The following is a 22985-nucleotide window of genomic DNA, read 5'->3' as shown; positions in this document are numbered from 1 at the left end:
CCTTAATCCAGCGCCTTAGACCGCTCGGCCACGCTACCTGCGCATGTTTCCGGCGGCTGTGTACTCACAACACGCACGCCATTTGGCAGCGTTCTGATCATTTCATTTTCTTTCTTGTCAAAAGGTTGCAAGTCCCGACAATATCTTTCCACACTCATGTGGCACTGCTGGCGGCATAGCTCATTTAGAGCGCCTTCACCTCTACAGGACGGCAAAAATACAAGAAAACTAGATCAATTCTAAAATATTACACATCCCCCTCTATTTATTCTCACACAGAACAAATATTATCCTAATATATATAAATATATATATATATATATATATCAAAAGAGTTTGAAGCGCAAGTTCCTCGTGTTACATTCAGGTGAAAGCTGCTAGCGTGTCAAATGACCACCTACAGGTGCAAACACAAGATAACAATTCACCACCAGCATAGGGAAAGTGCTGTGCCCAGTATTCAGCATTCAAATGCTGCCTCTAGGAAATCAATTCATGAACCTGTTTTGACTGGGAGTAAAGCAAAAAAAAAAGGAGGAACCCTTAAAATGACACGCTAAATTAACAAGAGGACTCTATTTTTGGGTCCCGACCCCCAGGTTAAAAACCACAGAATTCATTTGAAACAGTCAGGAATCCTGCAGCATGTCAATTTTACCTACTGTAGATCAGCAGGACTTTTCCAGTTTTGGCCATCAACATAATGAAATAATCCAAGTACGGGATATATAGATAATATATGCTAAGCATGCTAAGAATGGGGCGTGTGCCTTGCGCTTTTTATCCAACTCTGGTATGACAAGAGATCTGTGCTTATTCTTCTCCAAAGCAAAAGCAGCATGACCCCGACGTGATTTGAACACGCAACCTTCTGATCTGGAGTCAGACGCGCTACCGTTGCGCCACGAGGTCTCACTGTGCAGGAGTGAGTGGTCGTCAACAGAGTAGCCAACAAAGGTAGGTTATTTCCCCCAACCGACATAAAATTAGATAGATTCTGACATATTAAATATTCAGCCTAAAGAGGAAAGAAAATAAGTACTTTTCTTTTCAGCACAATACCACTGTAATTGAAGGCAAAGCCAAACAGAAAGGCACCAGCTAGCCAGTTTCTGTGTTTGCGGCAATGTGAAGCCATACCGGTTTAATTACATTACAATGGAACATGCAAATGCTGGGGTGAATCGTGCATGGTGTGGAATTCTCCACGTGACTTACTCTTTGCTAGCTTTATATTTAGGACAATTTGTGGCCTCTTTCAAGTGAGAAGAAAGATGTTAAATTCTCTTCCTAAAGAAGGTGTTTTATGGCATTCAGTAGATGTATTTGAGGATGGCCTCGATGTTCTTGTGGCAAAGCTGGAAACTATGCCACTATAGTATCTAAAGTGGGTATTGTGACACAGCTTGTTGATCCAAGGAGAAATCGGAAATGCAAATATGGAGTTCTAAAGGAATCCTGCTTCCCAATTTGGGGCACAATTGAAAATGACTTCAGGTCTTTCATTTTTTTCCCTTTCTCCTTCATTTGGAACAACAAGGGGAAGAAGGGTGGGTGAATGGTTGAACCTGAGTCTTCTTTTCATCCTGAATTACTTTTGTAACTTTCTGTGATACTGTTCCATGTTTAAAGATCAAAGGAGTATGAAACAAGTGCATTTCCAAGCCTACGTAAGTTGCACCTTGTGGCAAATAAGGAAGCGGTATTCAAACGGCGTGATGCGTTTATGGAAGAAAAAAGGAGCTTGATGGCAGCGGTGGGATTCGAACCCACGCCCCCGAAGAGACTGGAGCCTTAATCCAGCGCCTTAGACCGCTCGGCCACGCTACCTGCGCATGTTTCTGGCGGCTGTGTACTCACAACACGCACGCCATTTGGCAGCGTTCTGATCATTTCATTTTCTTTCTTGTCAAAAGGTTGCAAGTCCCGACAATATCTTTCCACACTCATGTGGCACTGCTGGCGGCATAGCTCATTTAGAGCGCCTTCACCTCTACAGGACGGCAAAAATACAAGAAAACTAGATCAATTCTAAAATATTACACATCCCCCTCTATTTATTCTCACACAGAACAAATATTATCCTAATATATATAAATATATATATATATATCAAAAGAGTTTGAAGCGCAAGTTCCTCGTGTTACATTCAGGTGAAAGCTGCTAGCGTGTCAAATGACCACCAACAGGTGCAAACACAAGATAACAATTCACCACCAGCATAGGGAAAGTGCTGTGCCCAGTATTCAGCATTCAAATGCTGCCTCTAGGAAATCAATTCATGAACCTGTTTTGACTGGGAGTAAAGCAAAAAAAAAAAGGAGGAACCCTTAAAATGACACGCTAAATTAACAAGAGGACTCTATTTTTGGGTCCCGACCCCCAGGTTAAAAACCACAGAATTCATTTGAAACAGTCAGGAATCCTGCAGCATGTCAATTTTACCTACTGTAGATCAGCAGGACTTTTCCAGTTTTGGCCATCAACATAATGAAATAATCCAAGTACGGGATATATAGATAATATATGCTAAGCATGCTAAGAATGGGGCGTGTGCCTTGCGCTTTTTATCCAACTCTGGTATGACAAGAGATCTGTGCTTATTCTTCTCCAAAGCAAAAGCAGCATGAACCCCGACGTGATTTCAACACAAACCTTCTGATCTGGAGTCAGACGCGCTACCGTTGCGCCACGAGGTCTCACTGTGCAGGTGGGAGTGGTCGTCAACAGAGTAGCCAACAAAGGTAGGTTATTTCCCCCAACCGACATAAAATTAGATAGATTCTGACATATTAAATATTCAGCCTAAAGAGGAAAGAAAATAAGTACTTTTCTTTTCAGCACAATACCACTGTAATTGAAGGCAAAGCCAAACAGAAAGGCACCAGCTAGCCAGTTTCTGTATTTGCGGCAATGTGAAGCCATACCGGTTTAATTACATTACAATGGAACATGCAAATGCTGGGGTGAATCGTGCATGGTGTGGAATTCTCCACGTGACTTACTCTTTGCTAGCTTTATATTTAGGACAATTTGTGGCCTCTTTCAAGTGAGAAGAAAGATGTTAAATTCTCTTCCTAAAGAAGGTGTTTTATGGCATTCAGTAGATGTATTTGAGGATGGCCTCGATGTTCTTGTGGCAAAGCTGGAAACTATGCCACTATAGTATCTAAAGTGGGTATTGTGACACAGCTTGTTGATCCAAGGAGAAATCAGAAATGCAAATATGGAGTTCTAAAGGAATCCTGCTTCCCAATTTGGGGCACAATTGAAAATGACTTCAGGTCTTTCATTTTTTTTCCTTTCTCCTTCATTTGGAACAACAAGGGGAAGAAGGGTGGGTGAATGGTTGAACCTGAGTCTTCTTTTCATCCTGAATTACTTTTGTAACTTTCTGTGATACTGTTCCATGTTTAAAGATCAAAGGAGTATGAAACAAGTACATTTCCAAGCCTACGTAAGTTGCACCTTGTGGCAAATAAGGAAGCGGTATTCAAACGGCGTGATGCGTTTATGGAAGAAAAAAGGAGCTTGATGGCAGCAGAGGGATTCGAACCCACGCCCCCGAAGAGACTGGAGCCTTAATCCAGCGCCTTAGACCGCTCGGCCACGCTACCTGCACATGTTTCTGGCGGCTGTGTACTCACAACACGCACGCCATTTGGCAGCGTTCTGATCATTTCATTTTCTTTCTTGTCAAAAGGTTGCAAGTCCCGACAATATCTTTCCACACTCATGTGGCACTGCTGGCGGCATAGCTCATTTAGAGCACCTTCACCTCTACAGGACGGCAAAAATACAAGAAAACTAGATCAATTCTAAAATATTACACATCCCCCTCTATTTATTCTCACACAGAACAAATATTATCCTAATATATATAAATATATATATATATATATATATCAAAAGAGTTTGAAGCGCAAGTTCCTCGTGTTACATTCAGGTGAAAGCTGCTAGCGTGTCAAATGACCACCTACAGGTGCAAACACAAGATAACAATTCACCACCAGCATAGGGAAAGTGCTGTGCCCAGTATTCAGCATTCAAATGCTGCCTCTAGGAAATCAATTCATGAACCTGTTTTGACTGGGAGTAAAGCAAAAAAAAAAGGAGGAACCCTTAAAATGACACGCTAAATTAACAAGAGGACTCTATTTTTGAGTCCCGACCCCCAGGTTAAAAACCACAGAATTCATTTGAAACAGTCAGGAATCCTGCAGCATGTCAATTTTACCTACTGTAGATCAGCAGGACTTTTCCAGTTTTGGCCATCAACATAATGAAATAATCCAAGTACGGGATATATAGATAATATATGCTAAGCATGCTAAGAATGGGGCGTGTGCCTTGCGCTTTTTATCCAACTCTGGTATGACAAGAGATCTGTGCTTATTCTTCTCCAAAGCAAAAGCAGCATGACCCCGTCGTGATTTGAACACGCAACCTTCTGATCTGGAGTCAGACGCGCTACCGTTGCGCCACGAGGTCTCACTGTGCAGGTGAGAGTGGTCGTCAACAGAGTAGCAAACAAAGGTAGGTTATTTCGCCCAACCGACATAAAATTAGATAGATTCTGACATATTAAATATTCAGCCTAAAGAGGAAAGAAAATAAGTACTTTTCTTTTCAGCACAATACCACTGTAATTGAAGGCAAAGCCAAACAGAAAGGCACCAGCTAGCCAGTTTCTGTGTTTGCGGCAATGTGAAGCCATACCGGTTTAATTACATTACAATGGAACATGCAAATGCTGGGGTGAATCGTGCATGGTGTGGAATTCTCCACGTGACTTACTCTTTGCTAGCTTTATATTTAGGACAATTTGTGGCCTCTTTCAAGTGAGAAGAAAGATGTTAAATTCTCTTCCTAAAGAAGGTGTTTTATGGCATTCAGTAAATGTATTTGAGGATGGCCTCGATGTTCTTGTGGCAAAGCTGGAAACTATGCCACTATAGTATCTAAAGTGGGTATTGTGACACAGCTTGTTGATCCAAGGAGAAATCAGAAATGCAAATATGGAGTTCTAAAGGAATCCTGCTTCCCAATTTGGGGCACAATTGAAAATGACTTCAGGTCTTTCATTTTTTTTCCTTTCTCCTTCATTTGGAACAACAAGGGGAAGAAGGGTGGGTGAATGGTTGAACCTGAGTCTTCTTTTCATCCTGAATTACTTTTGTAACTTTCTGTGATACTGTTCCATGTTTAAAGATCAAAGGAGTATGAAACAAGTGCATTTCCAAGCCTACGTAAGTTGCACCTTGTGGCAAATAAGGAAGCGGTATTCAAACGGCGTGATGCGTTTATGGAAGAAAAAAGGAGCTTGATGGCAGCGGTGGGATTCGAACCCACGCCCCCGAAGAGACTGGAGCCTTAATCCAGCGCCTTAGACCGCTCGGCCACGCTACCTGCGCATGTTTCTGGCGGCTGTGTACTCACAACACGCACGCCATTTGGCAGCGTTCTGATCATTTCATTTTCTTTCTTGTCAAAAGGTTGCAAGTCCCGACAATATCTTTCCACACTCATGTGGCACTGCTGGCGGCATAGCTCATTTAGAGCGCCTTCACCTCTACAGGACGGCAAAAATACAAGAAAACTAGATCAATTCTAAAATATTACACATCCCCCTCTATTTATTCTCACACAGAACAAATATTATCCTAATATATATAAATATATATATATATATCAAAAGAGTTTGAAGCGCAAGTTCCTCGTGTTACATTCAGGTGAAAGCTGCTAGCGTGTCAAATGACCACCAACAGGTGCAAACACAAGATAACAATTCACCACCAGCATAGGGAAAGTGCTGTGCCCAGTATTCAGCATTCAAATGCTGCCTCTAGGAAATCAATTCATGAACCTGTTTTGACTGGGAGTAAAGCAAAAAAAAAAAGGAGGAACCCTTAAAATGACACGCTAAATTAACAAGAGGACTCTATTTTTGGGTCCCGACCCCCAGGTTAAAAACCACAGAATTCATTTGAAACAGTCAGGAATCCTGCAGCATGTCAATTTTACCTACTGTAGATCAGCAGGACTTTTCCAGTTTTGGCCATCAACATAATGAAATAATCCAAGTACGGGATATATAGATAATATATGCTAAGCATGCTAAGAATGGGGCGTGTGCCTTGCGCTTTTTATCCAACTCTGGTATGACAAGAGATCTGTGCTTATTCTTCTCCAAAGCAAAAGCAGCATGAACCCCGACGTGATTTGAACACAAACCTTCTGATCTGGAGTCAGACGCGCTACCGTTGCGCCACGAGGTCTCACTGTGCAGGTGGGAGTGGTCGTCAACAGAGTAGCCAACAAAGGTAGGTTATTTCCCCCAACCGACATAAAATTAGATAGATTCTGACATATTAAATATTCAGCCTAAAGAGGAAAGAAAATAAGTACTTTTCTTTTCAGCACAATACCACTGTAATTGAAGGCAAAGCCAAACAGAAAGGCACCAGCTAGCCAGTTTCTGTGTTTGCGGCAATGTGAAGCCATACCGGTTTAATTACATTACAATGGAACATGCAAATGCTGGGGTGAATCGTGCATGGTGTGGAATTCTCCACGTGACTTACTCTTTGCTAGCTTTATATTTAGGACAATTTGTGGCCTCTTTCAAGTGAGAAGAAAGATGTTAAATTCTCTTCCTAAAGAAGGTGTTTTATGGCATTCAGTAGATGTATTTGAGGATGGCCTCGATGTTCTTGTGGCAAAGCTGGAAACTATGCCACTATAGTATCTAAAGTGGGTATTGTGACACAGCTTGTTGATCCAAGGAGAAATCAGAAATGCAAATATGGAGTTCTAAAGGAATCCTGCTTCCCAATTTGGGGCACAATTGAAAATGACTTCAGGTCTTTCATTTTTTTTCCTTTCTCCTTCATTTGGAACAACAAGGGGAAGAAGGGTGGGTGAATGGTTGAACCTGAGTCTTCTTTTCATCCTGAATTACTTTTGTAACTTTCTGTGATACTGTTCCATGTTTAAAGATCAAAGGAGTATGAAACAAGTACATTTCCAAGCCTACGTAAGTTGCACCTTGTGGCAAATAAGGAAGCGGTATTCAAACGGCGTGATGCGTTTATGGAAGAAAAAAGGAGCTTGATGGCAGCGGTGGGATTCGAACCCACGCACCCGAAGAGACTGGAGCCTTAATCCAGCGCCTTAGACCGCTCGGCCACGCTACCTGCGCATGTTTCTGGCGGCTGTGTACTCACAACACGCACGCCATTTGGCAGCGTTCTGATCATTTCATTTTCTTTCTTGTCAAAAGGTTGCAAGTCCCGACAATATCTTTCCACACTCATGTGGCACTGCTGGCGGCATAGCTCATTTAGAGCACCTTCACCTCTACAGGACGGCAAAAATACAAGAAAACTAGATCAATTCTAAAATATTACACATCCCCCTCTATTTATTCTCACACAGAACAAATATTATCCTAATATATATAAATATATATATATATATATATCAAAAGAGTTTGAAGCGCAAGTTCCTCGTGTTACATTCAGGTGAAAGCTGCTAGCGTGTCAAATGACCACCTACAGGTGCAAACACAAGATAACAATTCACCACCAGCATAGGGAAAGTGCTGTGCCCAGTATTCAGCATTCAAATGCTGCCTCTAGGAAATCAATTCATGAACCTGTTTTGACTGGGAGTAAAGCAAAAAAAAAAAGGAGGAACCCTTAAAATGACACGCTAAATTAACAAGAGGACTCTATTTTTGGGTCCCGACCCCCAGGTTAAAAACCACAGAATTCATTTGAAACAGTCAGGAATCCTGCAGCATGTCAATTTTACCTGCTGTAGATCAGCAGGACTTTTCCAGTTTTGGCCATCAACATAATGAAATAATCCAAGTACGGGATATATAGATAATATATGCTAAGCATGCTAAGAATGGGGCGTGTGCCTTGCGCTTTTTATCCAACTCTGGTATGACAAGAGATCTGTGCTTATTCTTCTCCAAAGCAAAAGCAGCATGACCCCGTCGTGATTTGAACACGCAACCTTCTGATCTGGAGTCAGACGCGCTACCATTGCGCCACGAGGTCTCACTGTGCAGGTGGGAGTGGTCGTCAACAGAGTAGCCAACAGTAGGTTATTTCGCCCAACCGACATAAAATTAGATAGATTCTGACATATTAAATATTCAGCCTAAAGCGGAAAGAAAATAAGTACTTTTCTTTTCAGCACAATACCACTGTAATTGAAGGCAAAGCCAAACAGAAAGGCACCAGCTAGCCAGTTTCTGTGTTTGCGGCAATGTGAAGCCATACCGGTTTAATTACATTACAATGGAACATGCAAATGCTGGGGTGAATCGTGCATGGTGTGGAATTCTCCACGTGACTTACTCTTTGCTAGCTTTATATTTAGGACAATTTGTGGCCTCTTTCAAGTGAGAAGAAAGATGTTAAATTCTCTTCCTAAAGAAGGTGTTTTATGGCATTCAGTAGATGTATTTGAGGATGGCCTCGATGTTCTTGTGGCAAAGCTGGAAACTATGCCACTATAGTATCTAAAGTGGGTATTGTGACACAGCTTGTTGATCCAAGGAGAAATCGGAATGCACATATGGAGTTCTAAAGGAATCCTGCTTCCCAATTTGGGGCACAATTGAAAATGACTTAATGTCTTTCATTTTTTTTCCTTTCTCCTTCATTTGGAACAACAAGGGGAAGAAAGGTGGGTGAATGGTTGAACCTGAGTCTTCTTTTCATCCTGAATTACTTTTGTAACTTTCTGTGATACTGTTCCATGTTTAAAGATCAAAGGAGTATGAAACAAGTGCATTTCCAAGCCTACGTAAGTTGCACCTTGTGGCAAATAAGGAAGCGGTATTCAAACGGCGTGATGCGTTTATGGAAGAAAAAAGGAGCTTGATGGCAGCGGTGGGATTCGAACCCACGCCCCCGAAGAGACTGGAGCCTTAATCCAGCGCCTTAGACCGCTCGGCCACGCTACCTGCGCATGTTTCCGGCGGCTGTGTACTCACAACACACACGCCATTTGGCAGCGTTCTGATCATTTCATTTTCTTTCTTGTCAAAAGGTTGCAAGTCCCGACAATATCTTTCCACACTCATGTGGCACGGCTGGCGGCATAGCTCATTTAGAGCGCCTTCACCTCTACAGGACGGCAAAAATACAAGAAAACTAGATCAATTCTAAAATATTACACATCCCCCTCTATTTATTCTCACACAGAACAAATATTATCCTAATATATATAAATATATATATATATATATCAAAAGAGTTTGAAGCGCAAGTTCCTCGTGTTACATTCAGGTGAAAGCTGCTAGCGTGTCAAATGACCACCTACAGGTGCAAACAGAAGATAACAATTCACCACCAGCATAGGGAAAGTGCTGTGCCCAGTATTCAGCATTCAAATGCTGCCTCTAGGAAATCAATTCTTGAACCTGTTTTGACTGGGAGTAAAGCAAAAAAAAAAGGAGGAACCCTTAAAATGACACGCTAAATTAACAAGAGGACTCTATTTTTGGGTCCCGACCCCCAGGTTAAAAACCACAAAATTCATTTGAAACAGTCAGGAATCCTGCAGCATGTCAATTTTACCTACTGTAGATCAGCAGGACTTTTCCAGTTTTGGCCATCAACATAATGAAATAATCCAAGTACGGGATATATAGATAATATATGCTAAGCATGCTAAGAATGGGGCGTGTGCCTTGCGCTTTTTATCCAACTCTGGTATGACAAGAGATCTGTGCTTATTCTTCTCCAAAGCTAAAGCAGCATGACCCCGACGTGATTTGAACACGCAACCTTCTGATCAGGAGTCAGACGCGCTACCGTTGCACCACGAGGTCTCACTGTCAGGTGGGAGTGGTCGTCAACAGAGTAGCCAACAAAGGTAGGTTATTTCCCCCAACCGACATAAAATTAGATAGATTCTGACATATTAAATATTCAGCCTAAAGAGGAAAGAAAATAAGTACTTTTCTTTTCAGCACAATACCACTGTAATTGAAGGCAAAGCCAAACAGAAAGGCACCAGCTAGCCAGTTTCTGTGTTTGCGGCAATGTGAAGCCATACCGGTTTAATTACATTACAATGGAACATGCAAATGCTGGGGTGAATCGTGCATGGTGTGGAATTCTCCACGTGACTTACTCTTTGCTAGCTTTATATTTAGGACAATTTGTGGCCTCTTTCAAGTGAGAAGAAAGATGTTAAATTCTCTTCCTAAAGAAGGTGTTTTATGGCATTCAGTAGATGTATTTGAGGATGGCCTCGATGTTCTTGTGGCAAAGCTGGAAACTATGCCACTATAGTATCTAAAGTGGGTATTGTGACACAGCTTGTTGATCCAAGGAGAAATCGGAAATGCAAATATGGAGTTCTAAAGGAATCCTGCTTCCCAATTTGGGGCACAATTGAAAATGACTTCAGGTCTTTCATTTTTTTTCCTTTCTCCTTCATTTGAAACAACAAGGGGAAGAAGGGTGGGTGAATGGTTGAACCTGAGTCTTCTTTTCATCCTGAATTACTTTTGTAACTTTCTGTGATACTGTTCCATGTTTAAATATCAAAGGAGTATGAAACAAGTGCATTTCCAAGCCTACGTAAGTTGCACCTTGTGGCAAATAAGGAAGCGGTATTCAAACGGCGTGATGCGTTTATGGAAGAAAAAAGGAGCTTGATGGCAGCGGTGGGATTCAAACCCACACCCCCGAAGAGACAGGAGCCTTAATCCAGCTCCTTAGACCACTCGGCCACGCTACCTGCGCATGTTTCCGGCGGCTGTGTACTCACAACACGCACGCCATTTGGCAGCGTTCTGATCATTTCATTTTCTTTCTTGTCAAAAGGTTGCAAGTCCCGACAATATCTTTCCACACTCATGTGGCACTGCTGGCGGCATAGCTCATTTAGAGCGCCTTCACCTCTACAGGACGGCAAAAATACAAGAAAACTAGATCAATTCTAAAATATTACACATCCCCCTCTATTTATTCTCACACAGAACAAATATTATCCTAATATATATAAATATATATATATATATATCAAAAGAGTTTGAAGCGCAAGTTCCTCGTGTTACATTCAGGTGAAAGCTGCTAGCGTGTCAAATGACCACCAACAGGTGCAAACACAAGATAACAATTCACCACCAGCATAGGGAAAGTGCTGTGCCCAGTATTCAGCATTCAAATGCTGCCTCTAGGAAATCAATTCATGAACCTGTTTTGACTGGGAGTAAAGCAAAAAAAAAAGGAGGAACCCTTAAAATGACACGCTAAATTAACAAGAGGACTCTATTTTTGGGTCCCGACCCCCAGGTTAAAAACCACAGAATTCATTTGAAACAGTCATGAATCCTGCAGCATGTCAATTTTACCTACTGTAGATCAGCAGGACTTTTCCAGTTTTGGCCATCAACATAATGAAATAATCCAAGTACGGGATATATAGATAATATATGCTAAGCATGCTAAGAATGGGGCGTGTGCCTTGCGCTTTTTATCCAACTCTGGTATGACAAGAGATCTGTGCTTATTCTTCTCCAAAGCAAAAGCAGCATGACCCCCGACGTGATTTGAACACGCAACCTTCTGATCTGGAGTCAGACGCGCTACCGTCGCGCCACAAGGTCTCACTGTGCAGGTGGGAGTGGTCGTCAACAGAGTAGCCAACAAAGGTAGGTTATTTCCCCCAACCGACATAAAATTAGATAGATTCTGACATATTAAATATTCAGCCTAAAGAGGAAAGAAAATAAGTACTTTTCTTTTCAGCACAATACCACTGTAATTGAAGGCAAAGCCAAACAGAAAGGCACCAGCTAGCCAGTTTCTGTGTTTGCGGCAATGTGAAGCCATACCGGTTTAATTACATTACAATGGAACATGCAAATGCTGGGGTGAATCGTGCATGGTGTGGAATTCTCCACGTGACTTACTCTTTGCTAGCTTTATATTTAGGACAATTTGTGGCCTCTTTCAAGTGAGAAGAAAGATGTTAAATTCTCTTCCTAAAGAAGGTGTTTTATGGCATTCAGTAGATGTATTTGAGGATGGCCTCGATGTTCTTGTGGCAAAGCTGGAAACTATGCCACTATAGTATCTAAAGTGGGTATTGTGACACAGCTTGTTGATCCAAGGAGAAATCGGAAATGCAAATATGGAGTTCTAAAGGAATCCTGCTTCCCAATTTGGGGCACAATTGAAAATGACTTCAGGTCTTTCATTTTTTTCCCTTTCTCCTTCATTTGGAACAACAAGGGGAAGAAGGGTGGGTGAATGGTTGAACCTGAGTCTTCTTTTCATCCTGAATTACTTTTGTAACTTTCTGTGATACTGTTCCATGTTTAAAGATCAAAGGAGTATGAAACAAGTGCATTTCCAAGCCTACGTAAGTTGCACCTTGTGGCAAATAAGGAAGCGGTATTCAAACGGCGTGATGCGTTTATGGAAGAAAAAAGGAGCTTGATGGCAGCGGTGGGATTCGAACCCACGCCCCCGAAGAGACTGGAGCCTTAATCCAGCGCCTTAGACCGCTCGGCCACGCTACCTGCACATGTTTCTGGCGGCTGTGTACTCACAACACGCACGCCATTTGGCAGTGTTCTGATCATTTCATTTTCTTTCTTGTCAAAAGGTTGCAAGTCCCGACAATATCTTTCCACACTCATGTGGCACTGCTGGCGGCATAGCTCATTTAGAGCGCCTTCACCTCTACAGGACGGCAAAAATACAAGAAAACTAGATCAATTCTAAAATATTACACATCCCCCTCTATTTATTCTCACACAGAACAAATATTATCCTAATATATATAAATATATATATATATATCAAAAGAGTTTGAAGCGCAAGTTCCTCGTGTTACATTCAGGTGAAAGCTGCTAGCGTGTCAAATGACCACCAACAGGTGCAAACACAAGATAACAATTCACCACCAGCATAGGGAAAGTGCTGTGCCCAGTATTCAGCATTCAAATGCTGCCTCTAGGAAATCAATTCATGAACCTGTTTTGACTGGGAGTAAAGCAAAAAAAAAAAGGAGGAACCCTTAAAATGACACGCTAAATTAACAAGAGGACTCTATTTTTGGGTCCCGACCCCCAGGTTAAAAACCACAGAATTCATTTGAAACAGTCAGGAATCCTGCAACATGTCAATTTTACCTACTGTAGATCAGCAGGACTTTTCCAGTTTTGGCCATCAACATAATGAAATAATCCAAGTACGGGATATATAGATAATATATGCTAAGCATGCTAAGAATGGGGCGTGTGCCTTGCGCTTTTTATCCAACTCTGGTATGACAAGAGATCTGTGCTTATTCTTCTCCAAAGCAAAAGCAGCATGACCCCGATGTGATTTGAACACGCAACCTTCTGATCTGGAGTCAGACGCGCTACCGTTGCGCCATGAGGTCTCACTGTGCAGGTGGGAGTGGTCGTCAACAGAGTAGCCAACAAAGGTAGGTTATTTCCCCCAACCGACATAAAATTAGATAGATTCTGACATATTAAATATTCAGCCTAAAGAGGAAAGAAAATAAGTACTTTTCTTTTCAGCACAATACCACTGTAATTGAAGGCAAAGCCAAACAGAAAGGCACCAGCTAGCCAGTTTCTGTGTTTGCGGCAATGTGAAGCCATACCGGTTTAATTACATTACAATGGAACATGCAAATGCTGGGGTGAATCGTGCATGGTGTGGAATTCTCCACGTGACTTACTCTTTGCTAGCTTTATATTTAGGACAATTTGTGGCCTCTTTCAAGTGAGAAGAAAGATGTTAAATTCTCTTCCTAAAGAAGGTGTTTTATGGCATTCAGTAGATGTATTTGAGGATGGCCTCGATGTTCTTGTGGCAAAGCAGGAAACTATGCCACTATTGTATCTAAAGTGGGTATTGTGACACAGCTTGTTGATCCAAGGAGAAATCGGAAATGCAAATATGGAGTTCTAAAGGAATCCTGCTTCCCAATTTGGGGCACAATTGAAAATGACTTCAGGTCTTTCATTTTTTTCCCTTTCTCCTTCATTTGGAACAACAAGGGGAAGAAGGGTGGGTGAATGGTTGAACCTGAGTCTTCTTTTCATCCTGAATTACTTTTGTAACTTTCTGTGATACTGTTCCATGTTTAAAGATCAAAGGAGTATGAAACAAGTACATTTCCAAGCCTACGTAAGTTGCACCTTGTGGCAAATAAGGAAGCGGTATTCAAACGGCGTGATGCGTTTATGGAAGAAAAAAGGAGCTTGATGGCAGCGGTGGGATTCGAACCCACGCCCCCGAAGAGACTGGAGCCTTAATCCAGCGCCTTAGACCGCTCGGCCACGCTACCTGCACATGTTTCTGGCGGCTGTGTACTCACAACACGCACGCCATTTGGCAGCGTTCTGATCATTTCATTTTCTTTCTTGTCAAAAGGTTGCAAGTCCCGACAATATCTTTCCACACTCATGTGGCACTGCTGGCGGCATAGCTCATTTAGAGCACCTTCACCTCTACAGGACGGCAAAAATACAAGAAAACTAGATCAATTCTAAAATATTACACATCCCCCTCTATTTATTCTCACACAGAACAAATATTATCCTAATATATATAAATATATATATATATATATATATATCAAAAGAGTTTGAAGCGCAAGTTCCTCGTGTTACATTCAGGTGAAAGCTGCTAGCGTGTCAAATGACCACCAACAGGTGCAAACACAAGATAACAATTCACCACCAGCATAGGGAAAGTGCTGTGCCCAGTATTCAGCATTCAAATGCTGCCTCTAGGAAATCAATTCATGAACCTGTTTTGACTGGGAGTAAAGCAAAAAAAAAAAGGAGGAACCCTTAAAATGACACGCTAAATTAACAAGAGGACTCTATTTTTGGGTCCCGACCCCCAGGTTAAAAACCACAGAATTCATTTGAAACAGTCAGGAATCCTGCAGCATGTCAATTTTACCTACTGTAGATCAGCAGGACTTTTCCAGTTTTGGCCATCAACATAATGAAATAATCCAAGTACGGGATATATAGATAATATATGCTAAGCATGCTAAGAATGGGGCGTGTGCCTTGCGCTTTTTATCCAACTCTGGTATGACAAGAGATCTGTGCTTATTCTTCTCCAAAGCAAAAGCAGCATGAACCCCGACGTGATTTCAACACAAACCTTCTGATCTGGAGTCAGACGCGCTACCGTTGCGCCACGAGGTCTCACTGTGCAGGTGGGAGTGGTCGTCAACAGAGTAGCCAACAAAGGTAGGTTATTTCCCCCAACCGACATAAAATTAGATAGATTCTGACATATTAAATATTCAGCCTAAAGAGGAAAGAAAATAAGTACTTTTCTTTTCAGCACAATACCACTGTAATTGAAGGCAAAGCCAAACAGAAAGGCACCAGCTAGCCAGTTTCTGTGTTTGCGGCAATGTGAAGCCATACCGGTTTAATTACATTACAATGGAACATGCAAATGCTGGGGTGAATCGTGCATGGTGTGGAATTCTCCACGTGACTTACTCTTTGCTAGCTTTATATTTAGGACAATTTGTGGCCTCTTTCAAGTGAGAAGAAAGATGTTAAATTCTCTTCCTAAAGAAGGTGTTTTATGGCATTCAGTAGATGTATTTGAGGATGGCCTCGATGTTCTTGTGGCAAAGCTGGAAACTATGCCACTATAGTATCTAAAGTGGGTATTGTGACACAGCTTGTTGATCCAAGGAGAAATCAGAAATGCAAATATGGAGTTCTAAAGGAATCCTGCTTCCCAATTTGGGGCACAATTGAAAATGACTTCAGGTCTTTCATTTTTTTTCCTTTCTCCTTCATTTGGAACAACAAGGGGAAGAAGGGTGGGTGAATGGTTGAACCTGAGTCTTCTTTTCATCCTGAATTACTTTTGTAACTTTCTGTGATACTGTTCCATGTTTAAAGATCAAAGGAGTATGAAACAAGTACATTTCCAAGCCTACGTAAGTTGCACCTTGTGGCAAATAAGGAAGCGGTATTCAAACGGCGTGATGCGTTTATGGAAGAAAAAAGGAGCTTGATGGCAGCGGTGGGATTCGAACCCACGCACCCGAAGAGACTGGAGCCTTAATCCAGCGCCTTAGACCGCTCGGCCATGCTACCTGCGCATGTTTCTGGCGGCTGTGTACTCACAACACGCACGCCATTTGGCAGCGTTCTGATCATTTCATTTTCTTTCTTGTCAAAAGGTTGCAAGTCCCGACAATATCTTTCCACACTCATGTGGCACTGCTGGCGGCATAGCTCATTTAGAGCCCCCTTACCTCTACAGGACGGCAAAAATACAAGAAAACTAGATCAATTCTAAAATATTACACATCCCCCTCTATTTATTCTCACACAGAACAAATATTATCCTAATATATATAAATATATATATATATATATCAAAAGAGTTTGAAGCGCAAGTTCCTCGTGTTACATTCAGGTGAAAGCTGCTAGCGTGTCAAATGACCACCTACAGGTGCAAACACAAGATAACAATTCACGACCAGCATAGGGAAAGTGCTGTGCCCAGTATTCAGCATTCAAATGCTGCCTCTAGGAAATCAATTCATGAACCTGTTTTGACTGGGAGTAAAGCAAAAAAAAAAAGGAGGAACCCTTAAAATGACACGCTAAATTAACAAGAGGACTCTATTTTTGGGTCCCGACCCCCAGGTTAAAAACCACAGAATTCATTTGAAACAGTCAGGAATCCTGCAGCATGTCAATTTTACCTACTGTAGATCAGCAGGACTTTTCCAGTTTTGGCCATCAACATAATGAAATAATCCAAGTACGGGATATATAGATAATATATGCTAAGCATGCTAAGAATGGGGCGTGTGCCTTGCGCTTTTTATCCAACTCTGGTATGACAAGAGATCTGTGCTTATTCTTCTCCAAAGCAAAAGCAGCATGACCCTGTCGTGATTTGAACACGCAACCTTCTGATCTAGAGTCAGACGCGCTACCATTGCGCCACGAGGTCTCACTGTGCAGGTGGGAGTGGTCGTCAACAGAGTAGCCAACAAAGGTAGGTTATTTCGCCCAACCGACATAAAATTAGATAGATTCTGACATATTAAATATTCAGCCTAAAGAGGAAAGAAAATAAGTACTTTTCTTTTCAGCACAATACCACTGTAATTGAAGGCAAAGCCAAACAGAAAGGCACCAGCTAGCCAGTTTCTGTGTTTGCGGCAATGTGAAGCCATACCGGTTTAATTACATTACAATGGAACATGCAAATGCTGGGGTGAATCGTGCATGGTGTGGAATTCTCCACGTGACTTACTCTTTGCTAGCTTTATATTTAGGACAATTTGTGGCCTCTTTCAAGTGAGAAGAAAGATGTTAAATTCTCTTCCTAAAGAAGGTGTTTTATGGCATTCAGTAGATGTATTTGAGGATGGCCTCGATGTTCTTGTGGCAAAGCTGGAAACTATGCCACTATAGTATCTAAAGTGGGTATTGTGACACAGCTTGTTGATCCAAGGAGAAATCGGAATGCACATATGGAGTTCTAAAGGAATCCTGCTTCCCAATTTGGGGCACAATTGAAAATGACTTAATGTCTTTCATTTTTTTTCCTTTCTCCTTCATTTGGAACAACAAGGGGAAGAAAGGTGGGTGAATGCTTGAACCTGAGTCTTCTTTTCATCCTGAATTACTTTTGTAACTTTCTGTGATACTGTTCCATGTTTAAAGATCAAAGGAGTATGAAACAAGTGCATTTCCAAGCCTACGTAAGTTGCACCTTGTGGCAAATAAGGAAGCGGTATTCAAACGGCGTGATGCGTTTATGGAAGAAAAAAGGAGCTTGATGGCAGCGGTGGGATTCGAACCCACGCCCCCGAAGAGACTGGAGCCTTAATCCAGCGCCTTAGACCGCTCGGCCACGCTACCTGCGCATGTTTCCGGCGGCTGTGTACTCACAACACACACGCCATTTGGCAGCGTTCTGATCATTTCATTTTCTTTCTTGTCAAAAGGTTGCAAGTCCCGACAATATCTTTCCACACTCATGTGGCACGGCTGGCGGCATAGCTCATTTAGAGCGCCTTCACCTCTACAGGACGGCAAAAATACAAGAAAACTAGATCAATTCTAAAATATTACACATCCCCCTCTATTTATTCTCACACAGAACAAATATTATCCTAATATATATAAATATATATCTATATATATCAAAAGAGTTTGAAGCGCAAGTTCCTCGTGTTACATTCAGGTGAAAGCTGCTAGCGTGTCAAATGACCACCTACAGGTGCAAACAGAAGATAACAATTCACCACCAGCATAGGGAAAGTGCTGTGCCCAGTATTCAGCATTCAAATGCTGCCTCTAGGAAATCAATTCTTGAACCTGTTTTGACTGGAAGTAAAGCAAAAAAAAAAGGAGGAACCCTTAAAATGACACGCTAAATTAACAAGAGGACTCTATTTTTGGGTCCCGACCCCCAGGTTAAAAACCACAAAATTCATTTGAAACAGTCAGGAATCCTGCAGCATGTCAATTTTACCTACTGTAGATCAGCAGGACTTTTCCAGTTTTGGCCATCAACATAATGAAATAATCCAAGTACGGGATATATAGATAATATATGCTAAGCATGCGGCGTGTGCCTTGTGCTTTTTATCCAACTCTGGTATGACAAGAGATCTGTGCTTATTCTTCTCCAAAGCTAAAGCAGCATGACCCCGACGTGATTTGAACATGCAACCTTCTGATCTGGAGCCAGACGCGCTACCGTTGCACCACGAGGTCTCACTGTGCAGGTGGGAGTGGTCGTCAACAGAGTAGCCAACAAAGGTAGGTTATTTCCCCCAACCGACATAAAATTAGATAGATTCTGACATATTAAATATTCAGCCTAAAGAGGAAAGAAAATAAGTACTTTTCTTTTCAGCACAATACCACTGTAATTGAAGGCAAAGCCAAACAGAAAGGCACCAGCTAGCCAGTTTCTGTGTTTGCGGCAATGTGAAGCCATACCGGTTTAATTACATTACAATGGAACATGCAAATGCTGGGGTGAATCGTGCATGGTGTGGAATTCTCCACGTGACTTACTCTTTGCTAGCTTTATATTTAGGACAATTTGTGGCCTCTTTCAAGTGAGAAGAAAGATGTTAAATTCTCTTCCTAAAGAAGGTGTTTTATGGCATTCAGTAGATGTATTTGAGGATGGCCTCGATGTTCTTGTGGCAAAGCTGGAAACTATGCCACTATAGTATCTAAAGTGGGTATTGTGACACAGCTTGTTGATCCAAGGAGAAATCGGAAATGCAAATATGGAGTTCTAAAGGAATCCTGCTTCCCAATTTGGGGCACAATTGAAAATGACTTCAGGTCTTTCATTTTTTTTCCTTTCTCCTTCATTTGAAACAACAAGGGGAAGAATGGTGGGTGAATGGTTGAACCTGAGTCTTCTTTTCATCCTGAATTACTTTTGTAACTTTCTGTGATACTGTTCCATGTTTAAATATCAAAGGAGTATGAAACAAGTGCATTTCCAAGCCTACGTAAGTTGCACCTTGTGGCAAATAAGGAAGCGGTATTCAAACGGCGTAATGCGTTTATGGAAGAAAAAAGGAGCTTGATGGCAGCGGTGGGATTCAAACCCACGCCCCCGAAGAGACAGGAGCCTTAATCCAGCGCCTTAGACCGCTCGGCCACGCTACCTGCGCATGTTTCCGGCGGCTGTGTACTCACAACACGCACGCCATTTGGCAGCGTTCTGATCATTTCATTTTCTTTCTTGTCAAAAGGTTGCAAGTCCCGACAATATCTTTCCACACTCATGTGGCACTGCTGGCGGCATAGCTCATTTAGAGCGCCTTCACCTCTACAGGACGGCAAAAATACAAGAAAACTAGATCAATTCTAAAATATTACACATCCCCCTCTATTTATTCTCACACAGAACAAATATTATCCTAATATATATAAATATATATATATATATATATCAAAAGAGTTTGAAGCGCAAGTTCCTCGTGTTACATTCAGGTGAAAGCTGCTAGCGTGTCAAATGACCACCAACAGGTGCAAACACAAGATAACAATTCACCACCAGCATAGGGAAAGTGCTGTGCCCAGTATTCAGCATTCAAATGCTGCCTCTAGGAAATCAATTCATGAACCTGTTTTGACTGGGAGTAAAGCAAAAAAAAAAGGAGGAACCCTTAAAATGACACGCTAAATTAACAAGAGGACTCTATTTTTGGGTCCCGACCCCCAGGTTAAAAACCACAGAATTCATTTGAAACAGTCAGGAATCCTACAGCATGTCAATTTTACCTACTGTAGATCAGCAGGACTTTTCCAGTTTTGGCCATCAACATAATGAAATAATCCAAGTACGGGATATATAGATAATATATGCTAAGCATGCTAAGAATGGGGCGTGTGCCTTGCGCTTTTTATCCAACTCTGGTATGACAAGAGATCTGTGCTTATTCTTCTCCAAAGCAAAAGCAGCATGACCCCCGACGTGATTTGAACACGCAACCTTCTGATCTGGAGTCAGACGCGCTACCGTTGCGCCACGAGGTCTCACTGTGCAAGTGGGAGTGGTCGTCAACAGAGTAGCCAACAAAGGTAGGTTATTTCCCCCAACCGACATAAAATTAGATAGATTCTGACATATTAAATATTCAGCCTAAAGAGGAAAGAAAATAAGTACTTTTCTTTTCAGCACAATACCACTGTAATTGAAGGCAAAGCCAAACAGAAAGGCACCAGCTAGCCAGTTTCTGTGTTTGCGGCAATGTGAAGCCATACCGGTTTAATTACATTACAATGGAACATGCAAATGCTGGGGTGAATCGTGCATGGTGTGGAATTCTCCACGTGACTTACTCTTTGCTAGCTTTATATTTAGGACAATTTGTGGCCTCTTTCAAGTGAGAAGAAAGATGTTAAATTCTCTTCCTAAAGAAGGTGTTTTATGGCATTCAGTAGATGTATTTGAGGATGGCCTCGATGTTCTTGTGGCAAAGCTGGAAACTATGCCACTATAGTATCTAAAGTGGGTATTGTGACACAGCTTGTTGATCCAAGGAGAAATCGGAAATGCAAATATGGAGTTCTAAAGGAATCCTGCTTCCCAATTTGGGGCACAATTGAAAATGACTTCAGGTCTTTCATTTTTTTCCCTTTCTCCTTCATTTGGAACAACAAGGGGAAGAAGGGTGGGTGAATGGTTGAACCTGAGTCTTCTTTTCATCCTGAATTACTTTTGTAACTTTCTGTGATACTGTTCCATGTTTAAAGATCAAAGGAGTATGAAACAAGTACATTTCCAAGCCTACGTAAGTTGCACCTTGTGGCAAATAAGGAAGCGGTATTCAAACGGCGTGATGCGTTTATGGAAGAAAAAAGGAGCTTGATGGCAGCGGTGGGATTCGAACCCACGCCCCCGAAGAGACTGGAGCCTTAATCCAGCGCCTTAGACCGCTCGGCCACGCTACCTGCACATGTTTCTGGCGGCTGTGTACTCACAACACGCACGCCATTTGGCAGCGTTCTGATCATTTCATTTTCTTTCTTGTCAAAAGGTTGCAAGTCCCGACAATATCTTTCCACACTCATGTGGCACTGCTGGCGGCATAGCTCATTTAGAGCACCTTCACCTCTACAGGACGGCAAAAATACAAGAAAACTAGATCAATTCTAAAATATTACACATCCCCCTCTATTTATTCTCACACAGAACAAATATTATCCTAATATATATAAATATATATATATATATATATATATCAAAAGAGTTTGAAGCGCAAGTTCCTCGTGTTACATTCAGGTGAAAGCTGCTAGCGTGTCAAATGACCACCAACAGGTGCAAACACAAGATAACAATTCACCACCAGCATAGGGAAAGTGCTGTGCCCAGTATTCAGCATTCAAATGCTGCCTCTAGGAAATCAATTCATGAACCTGTTTTGACTGGGAGTAAAGCAAAAAAAAAAAGGAGGAACCCTTAAAATGACACGCTAAATTAACAAGAGGACTCTATTTTTGGGTCCCGACCCCCAGGTTAAAAACCACAGAATTCATTTGAAACAGTCAGGAATCCTGCAGCATGTCAATTTTACCTACTGTAGATCAGCAGGACTTTTCCAGTTTTGGCCATCAACATAATGAAATAATCCAAGTACGGGATATATAGATAATATATGCTAAGCATGCTAAGAATGGGGCGTGTGCCTTGCGCTTTTTATCCAACTCTGGTATGACAAGAGATCTGTGCTTATTCTTCTCCAAAGCAAAAGCAGCATGAACCCCGACGTGATTTCAACACAAACCTTCTGATCTGGAGTCAGACGCGCTACCGTTGCGCCACGAGGTCTCACTGTGCAGGTGGGAGTGGTCGTCAACAGAGTAGCCAACAAAGGTAGGTTATTTCCCCCAACCGACATAAAATTAGATAGATTCTGACATATTAAATATTCAGCCTAAAGAGGAAAGAAAATAAGTACTTTTCTTTTCAGCACAATACCACTGTAATTGAAGGCAAAGCCAAACAGAAAGGCACCAGCTAGCCAGTTTCTGTGTTTGCGGCAATGTGAAGCCATACCGGTTTAATTACATTACAATGGAACATGCAAATGCTGGGGTGAATCGTGCATGGTGTGGAATTCTCCACGTGACTTACTCTTTGCTAGCTTTATATTTAGGACAATTTGTGGCCTCTTTCAAGTGAGAAGAAAGATGTTAAATTCTCTTCCTAAAGAAGGTGTTTTATGGCATTCAGTAGATGTATTTGAGGATGGCCTCGATGTTCTTGTGGCAAAGCTGGAAACTATGCCACTATAGTATCTAAAGTGGGTATTGTGACACAGCTTGTTGATCCAAGGAGAAATCAGAAATGCAAATATGGAGTTCTAAAGGAATCCTGCTTCCCAATTTGGGGCACAATTGAAAATGACTTCAGGTCTTTCATTTTTTTTCCTTTCTC

The 22985-nt window shown here is 41.7% G+C and overlaps 12 non-coding genes across 12 annotated transcripts; all 12 read right to left on the bottom strand.

The window, feature by feature from the left end:
* Positions 1–840: 840 nt before the first annotated feature.
* TRNAW-CCA (transfer RNA tryptophan (anticodon CCA)) lies at positions 841–912 on the bottom strand. Its single transcript has one exon. It is a non-coding gene; the product is annotated as a tRNA-Trp (tRNA).
* Positions 913–1748: 836 nt separating this feature from the next.
* Positions 1749–1830, bottom strand: TRNAL-AAG (transfer RNA leucine (anticodon AAG)). The gene has a single exon. It is a non-coding gene; the product is annotated as a tRNA-Leu (tRNA).
* Positions 1831–4419: 2589 nt separating this feature from the next.
* On the bottom strand, positions 4420–4491 carry TRNAW-CCA (transfer RNA tryptophan (anticodon CCA)). Its single transcript has one exon. It is a non-coding gene; the product is annotated as a tRNA-Trp (tRNA).
* Positions 4492–5327: 836 nt separating this feature from the next.
* TRNAL-AAG (transfer RNA leucine (anticodon AAG)) lies at positions 5328–5409 on the bottom strand. The gene has a single exon. It is a non-coding gene; the product is annotated as a tRNA-Leu (tRNA).
* Positions 5410–7997: 2588 nt separating this feature from the next.
* Positions 7998–8069, bottom strand: TRNAW-CCA (transfer RNA tryptophan (anticodon CCA)). The gene has a single exon. It is a non-coding gene; the product is annotated as a tRNA-Trp (tRNA).
* Positions 8070–8901: 832 nt separating this feature from the next.
* On the bottom strand, positions 8902–8983 carry TRNAL-AAG (transfer RNA leucine (anticodon AAG)). The gene has a single exon. It is a non-coding gene; the product is annotated as a tRNA-Leu (tRNA).
* A 798-nt stretch (positions 8984–9781) lies between these two features.
* TRNAR-CCU (transfer RNA arginine (anticodon CCU)) lies at positions 9782–9853 on the bottom strand. Its single transcript has one exon. It is a non-coding gene; the product is annotated as a tRNA-Arg (tRNA).
* Positions 9854–12477: 2624 nt separating this feature from the next.
* Positions 12478–12559, bottom strand: TRNAL-AAG (transfer RNA leucine (anticodon AAG)). The gene has a single exon. It is a non-coding gene; the product is annotated as a tRNA-Leu (tRNA).
* Positions 12560–14264: 1705 nt separating this feature from the next.
* TRNAL-AAG (transfer RNA leucine (anticodon AAG)) lies at positions 14265–14346 on the bottom strand. Its single transcript has one exon. It is a non-coding gene; the product is annotated as a tRNA-Leu (tRNA).
* Positions 14347–17847: 3501 nt separating this feature from the next.
* TRNAL-AAG (transfer RNA leucine (anticodon AAG)) lies at positions 17848–17929 on the bottom strand. Its single transcript has one exon. It is a non-coding gene; the product is annotated as a tRNA-Leu (tRNA).
* Positions 17930–20508: 2579 nt separating this feature from the next.
* TRNAW-CCA (transfer RNA tryptophan (anticodon CCA)) lies at positions 20509–20581 on the bottom strand. The gene has a single exon. It is a non-coding gene; the product is annotated as a tRNA-Trp (tRNA).
* Positions 20582–21417: 836 nt separating this feature from the next.
* On the bottom strand, positions 21418–21499 carry TRNAL-AAG (transfer RNA leucine (anticodon AAG)). Its single transcript has one exon. It is a non-coding gene; the product is annotated as a tRNA-Leu (tRNA).
* Positions 21500–22985: the final 1486 nt, after the last annotated feature.

The sequence above is a fragment of the Pelobates fuscus genome, chromosome 3 (genome assembly GCF_036172605.1).
Source record: "Pelobates fuscus isolate aPelFus1 chromosome 3, aPelFus1.pri, whole genome shotgun sequence".
NCBI classification, from domain to species: Eukaryota; Metazoa; Chordata; class Amphibia; order Anura; family Pelobatidae; genus Pelobates; species Pelobates fuscus.
This window is presented reverse-complemented; position numbering and strand designations above follow the sequence as displayed.